This window comes from Eptatretus burgeri, chromosome 2 (assembly GCF_056783735.1).
Source record: "Eptatretus burgeri isolate ZD-2024b chromosome 2, Ebu_testis_v1, whole genome shotgun sequence".
In the NCBI taxonomy this organism is placed as follows: domain Eukaryota; kingdom Metazoa; phylum Chordata; class Myxini; order Myxiniformes; family Myxinidae; genus Eptatretus; species Eptatretus burgeri.
This window is the reverse complement of record NC_140962.1, coordinates 98,381,605-98,387,861: the sequence shown is the minus strand read 5'-3', so window position 1 is coordinate 98,387,861 and position 6,257 is coordinate 98,381,605.

The window sequence follows — 6,257 nt, the reverse complement described above, 5'->3', positions numbered from 1 at the left end:
AAGCAACCATTCTAGACCTTATCATGTTCAAGGGACGTAAAAATACTTCATTCATTTCCTTTGTTGGTGAAATGGAGATGGAGAGGTTACTTTTGTTGTGTCCATCACTTTGTCGGGCGGGGAGGGGGCTCGTCAATCTCTTCCTTTGATGGGCTTGGTTATATTTTCATGATCCATTGCCTTCAAGGGTACTTTTCGATGGCTCGGGCTCCGGATTCCACATGTGGAAACAACCTTTCTTGTCTGTATGATGTTTAAGGTTGGTAAAAATACTTCACTCATTTCCTTTGTCTGTGAAATGGAGATGGAACTCACTGCGGACGTGTCCATCACTTTGACGGGCGGGGAGGAGGCTCTTCAATCTATTCCTTTCATGGGCTTGGTTTTATTTTCATGATCCATTGCCTTCAAGGGTACTTTCTGTTTGCTCGGGCACTGGATGCCACATATGGAAAGAACCATTCTTCACTGTGTTATGTTTAAGGTTGTTAAAAATTCTTCACTCATTTCCTTTGTTGGTGAAATGGAGATGGAGAGGTCACTTTTGATGTGTCCATCACTTTGACTGTGGGGAGGGGGCTCTTCAATCGATTCCTTTCATGGGCTTGGTTATATATTCATGATCCATTGCCTTCAAGGGTACTTTCCGATTGCTCGCGCACTGGATGCCACATATGGAAGCAACCATTCTTGACTGTATTATTTTTACGGTTGGAAAAAATCCTTCACTCATTTCCTTTATCTTTGAAATGGAGATGGAACTCACTGCAGACGTGTCCATCACTTTGACTTGTGGGAGTGGGATCGTCAATCTTTTTTTTTTGTGGGCAATGTGATATTTTCATGTTCCATTGCCCGCAAAAACATTTCCCGATTGCTCTCTCTCCGGAGAACAGACACAGAAGCTTTGATTCTTGAGCTTATACGGTGGAAGGTCGACAAAAATTCCTCAATCAATTTGTTTTTCCTTGCAATGGAGATGGAAGTCAGTCTCCATGTGCCCATCACTTTGGTGAGAGGGGTTGGTGCTCGTCAATCTTTTGTTTTTGTGGGCAATGTGATATTTTCATGTTCCATTGCCCGCAAAAACATTTCCCGATTGCTCTGTCTCCGGAGAACAGACACAGAAGCTTTGATTCTTGAGCTTATATTCAAGGTCGATAAAAATTCCTCAATGAATTTGTTTTCCTTGGAATGGAGATGGAAGTCAGTCTCGATGTGCCCATCACTTTGACGAGAGGGTTGGGGCTCGTCAATCTTTTGTTTTGTGGGCAATGTGATATTTTCATGTTCCATTGCCCGAAAAACATTTCTTGTGGAGGCCACACAAAGCTTTGATTCTCGACCTTGCAGTTTCAAGGCAGATAAAAAGTCCTCAATGATTTTTTTTGATTGATGGATTCCACACGTGGAAGCAACCATTCTTGAGTGTATGATGTCTGACTGTATAAAAATACTTCACTCATTTCCTTTGTCTGTGAAATGGAGATGGAACTCACTGCGGACGTGTCCATCACTTTGACGGGCAAGGAGGGGGCTCGTCAATCTATTACTTTCATGGGCGGGGTTATATTTTCATGATCCATTGCCTTCAAGGGTACTTTCCGATTGCTCGCGCTCTGCATTTCACATCTGGAAGCAACCATTCTTGACCTTATAATGTTCAAGGGAGGTAAAAATACTTCATTCATTTCCTTTGTTGGTGAAATGGAGATGGAGAGGTCACTGTCGATGTGTCCATCACTTTGTCGGGTGGGTCGGGGGCTCGTCAATCTCTTCCTTTCATGGGCTTGGTTATATTTTCATGATCCAATGCCTTCAAGGGTACTTTCCGATTGCTCGGACTCTGGATTCCAAACGTGGAAGCAACCATTCTTGACCTTGTAATGTTCAATGTTGGTGAAGAAAAATACTTCACTTATTTCCTTTGTTGGTGAAATGGAGATGGAACTGACTCCGGACGTGTCCATCACTTTGACGGGCGGGGAGGGGGCTCGTCAATCTCTTCCTTTCATGGGCTTGGTTATATTTTCATGATCCAATGCCTTCAAGGGTACTTTTTGATTGCTTGCGCTCTGGATTCCACATATGGAAGCAACCATTCTTGACCTTGTCATGTTCAATGTTGGTAAAAAAATAGTTCACTCATTTCCTTTGTTGGTGAAATGGAGATGGAGGGGTCACTTTTGATGTGTCCATCACTTTGACGGACGGGGAGGAGGCTCGTCAATCTCTTCCTTGCATGGGCTTGGTTATATTTTCATGATCCATTGCCTTCAAGGGTACTTTCCGATTGCTCGGGCTCTGGATTCCACATATGGAAGCAACCATTCTTGACCTTATAATGTTCAAGGGAGGTAAAAATACTTCATTCATTTCCTTTGTTGGTGAAATGGAGATGGAGAGGTCACGATGTGTCCATCACTTTGTCGGGCGGGGAGGGGCTCGTCAATCTATTCCTTTCATGGGCTTGGTTATATTTTCATGATCCATTGCCTTCAAGGGTACTTTCCGATTGCTCGGGCTCTGGATTCCACATATGGAAGCAACCATTCTTGATCTTTTGAGGTTCAAGGTAGGTAAAAATACTTCATTCATTTCCTTTGTTGGTGAAATGGAGATGTAGAGGTCACTTTTGATGTGTCCATCACTTTGACGGGCGGGGAGGGGGCTCTTCAATCTTTTCTTTTCATGGGCTTGGTTATATTTTCATGATCCATTCCCTTCAAGGGTACTTTCCGATTGCTCGGGCTCTGGATTGTACATGTGCATGCAACCATTCTTGACCTTTTAATGTTCAATGTTGGTAAAAAAAATACTTCACTCATTTCCTTTGTTGGTGAAATGGAGATGGAACTCACTGCGGACGTGTCCATCACTTTGACGGGCGGGGAGGGGGCTCGTCAATCTTTTCCTTTCATGGGCTTGGTTATATTTTCATGATCCATTGCCTTCAAGGGTACTTTCCGATTGCTCGGGCTCTGGATTCCACACGTTGATTCAACCATTCTTGACTGTATGATGTTTAAGGTTGGTAAAAATACTTCACTCATTTCCTTTGTCTGTGAAATGGAGATGGAACTCACTGCGGACGTGTCCATCACTTTGACGGGCGGGGAGGGGGCTCGTCAATCTATTACTTTCATGGGCGGGGTTATATTTTCATGATCCATTGCCTTCAAGGGTACTTTCCGATTGCTCGCGCTCTGCATTCCACATCTGGAAGCAACCATTCTTGACCTTATAATGTTCAAGGGAGGTAAAAATACTTCATTCATTTCCTTTGTTGGTGAAATGGAGATGGAGAGGTCACTGTCGATGTGTCCATCACTTTGACGGGCGGGGAGGGGGCTCGTCAATCTTTTCCTTTCATGGGCTTGGTTATATTTTCATGATCCATTGCCTTCAAGGGTACTTTCCGATTGCTCGCGCTCTGGATTCCATATATGGAAGCAACCATTCTTGACCTTATAATGTTCAAGGGAGGTAAAAATACTTCATTCATTTCCTTTGTTGGTGAAATGGAGATGGAGAGGTCACTTTTGATGTGTCCATCACTTTGACGGGCGGGGAGGGGGCTCGTCAATCTCTTCCTTTCATGGGCTTGGTTATATTTTCATGATCCATTGCCTTCAAGGGTACTTTCCGATTGCTCGGACTCTGGATTCCACACGTGCAAGCAACCATTCTTGACCTTGTAATGTTCAATGTTGGGAAAGAAAAATACTTCACTCATTTCCTTTGTTGGTGAAATGGAGATGGAACTGACTCCGGACGTGTCCATCACTTTGACGGGCGGGGAGGGGGCTCGTCAATCTTTTCCTTTCATGGGCTTGGTTATATTTTCATGATGCTTTGCCTTCAAGGGCACTTTCCGATTGCTCGGGCTCTGGATTCCACAGATAGAAGCAACCATTCTTGACCTTGTAATGTTCAAGGGAGGTAAAAATACTTCATTCATTTCCTTTGTTGGTGAAATGGAGATGGAGAGGTCACTGTCGATGTGTCCATCACTTTGACGGGCGGGGAGGGGGCTCGTCAATCTCTTCCTTTCATGGGCTTGGTTATATTTTCATGATCCAATGCCTTCAAGGGTACTTTTTGATTGCTTGCGCTCTGGATTCCACATATGGAAGCAACCATTCTTGACGTTATAATGTTCTAGGGAGGTTAAAATACTTCATTCTTTTCCTTTGGTGGTGAAATGGAGATGGAGAGGTCACTTTTAATGTGTCCATCACTTTGTCGGGCAGGGAGGGGCTCGTCAATCTCTTCCTTTGATGGGCTTGGTTATATTTTCATGATCCATTGCCTTCAAGGGTGCTTTACGGTTGCTTGGGCTCTGGATTCCTCATATGGAAGCAACGATTCTTGATCTTTTGAGGTTCAAGGAAGGTAAAAATACTTCATTCATTTCCTTTGTTGGTGAAATGGAGATGGAGAGGTCACTTTTGATGTGTCCATCACTTTGACGGGCGGGGAGGGGGCTCGTCAATCTATTCCTTTCATTGGATTGGTTATATTTTCATGATCCATTGCCTTCAAGGGAACTTTCCGATTGCTCGGGCTCTGGATTCCTCATATGGAAGCAACCATTCTTGATCTTTTGAGGTTCAAGGTAGGTAAAAATACTTCATTCATTTCCTTTGTTGGTGAAATGGAGATGGAGAGGTCACTTTTGATGTGTCCATCACTTTGACGGGCGGGGAGGGGGCTCGTCAATCTATTCCTTTCATTGGATTGGTTATATTTTCATGATCCATTGCCTTCAAGGGAACTTTCCGATGGCTCGGGCTCTGGATTGTACACGTTCAAGCAACCATTCTTGACCTTGTAATGTTCAATGTTGGTAAAAAAATATACTTCACTCATTTCCTTTGTTGGTGAAATGGAGATGGAACTCACTGCGGACGTGTCCATCACTTTGACGGGCGGGGAGGGGGCTCGTCAATCTTTTCCTTTCATGGGCTTGGTTATATTTTCATGATCAATTGCCTTCAAGGGTACTTTCCGATTGCTCGGGCTCTGGATTCCACACGTTGATTCAACCATTCTTGACTGTATGATGTTTAACGTTGGTAAAAATACTTCACCAATTTCCTTTGTCTGTGAAATGGAGATGGAGAGGTCACTTTCGATGTGTCCATCACTGTGACGAGCGGGGAGGGGGCTCGGCAATGTATTCCTTTCATGGGATTGGTTGTATTTTCATGATCCATTGCCTTCAAGGGTACTTCCAGATTGCTCGCGCTCTGGATTGTACACGTGCAAGCAACCATTCTTGACCTTGTAATGTTCAATGTAGGTAAAAAATATACTTCACTCATTTTCTTTGTTGGTGAAATGGAGATGGAACTCACTGCGGACGTGTCCATCACTTTGACGGGCGGGGAGGGGGCTCGTCAATCTCTTCCTTGCATGGGCTTGGTTATATTTTCATGATCCATTGCCTTCAAGGGTACTTTCCGATTGCTCGGGCTCTGGATTCCACACGTTGATTCAACCATTCTTGACTGTATGATGTTTAAGGTTGGTAAAAATACTTCACTCATTTCCTTTGTTGGTGAAATGGAGATGGAACTCACTGCGGACGTGTCCATCACTTTGACGGGCGGGGAGGGGGCTCGTCAATCTATTACTTTCATGGGCGGGGTTATATTTTCATGATCCATTGCCTTCAAGGGTACTTTCCGATTGCTCGCGCTCTGCATTCCACATCTGGAAGCAACCATTCTTGACCTTATAATGTTCAAGGGAGGTAAAAATACTTCATTCATTTCCTTTGTTGGTGAAATGGAGATGGAGAGGTCACTGTCGATGTGTCCATCACTTTGTCGGGTGGGTCGGGGGCTCGTCAATCTCTTCCTTTCATGGGCTTGGTTATATTTTCATGATCCATTGCCTTCAAGGGTACTTTCCGATTGCTCGGACTCTGGATTCCACACGTGGAAGCAACCATTCTTGACCTTGTAATGTTCAATGTTGGTAAAGAAAAATACTTCACTCATTTCCTTTGTTGGTGAAATGGAGATGGAACTGACTCCGGACGTGTCCATCACTTTGACGGGCGGGGAGGGGGCTCGTCAATCTTTTCCTTTCATGGGCTTGGTTATATTTTCATGATCCATTGCCTTCAAGGGTACTTTCCGATTGATCGGGCTCTGGATTCCACATATGGAAGCAACCATTCTTGATCTTTTGAGGTTCAAGGTAGGTAAAAATACTTCATTCATTTCCTTTGTTGGTGAAATGGAGAT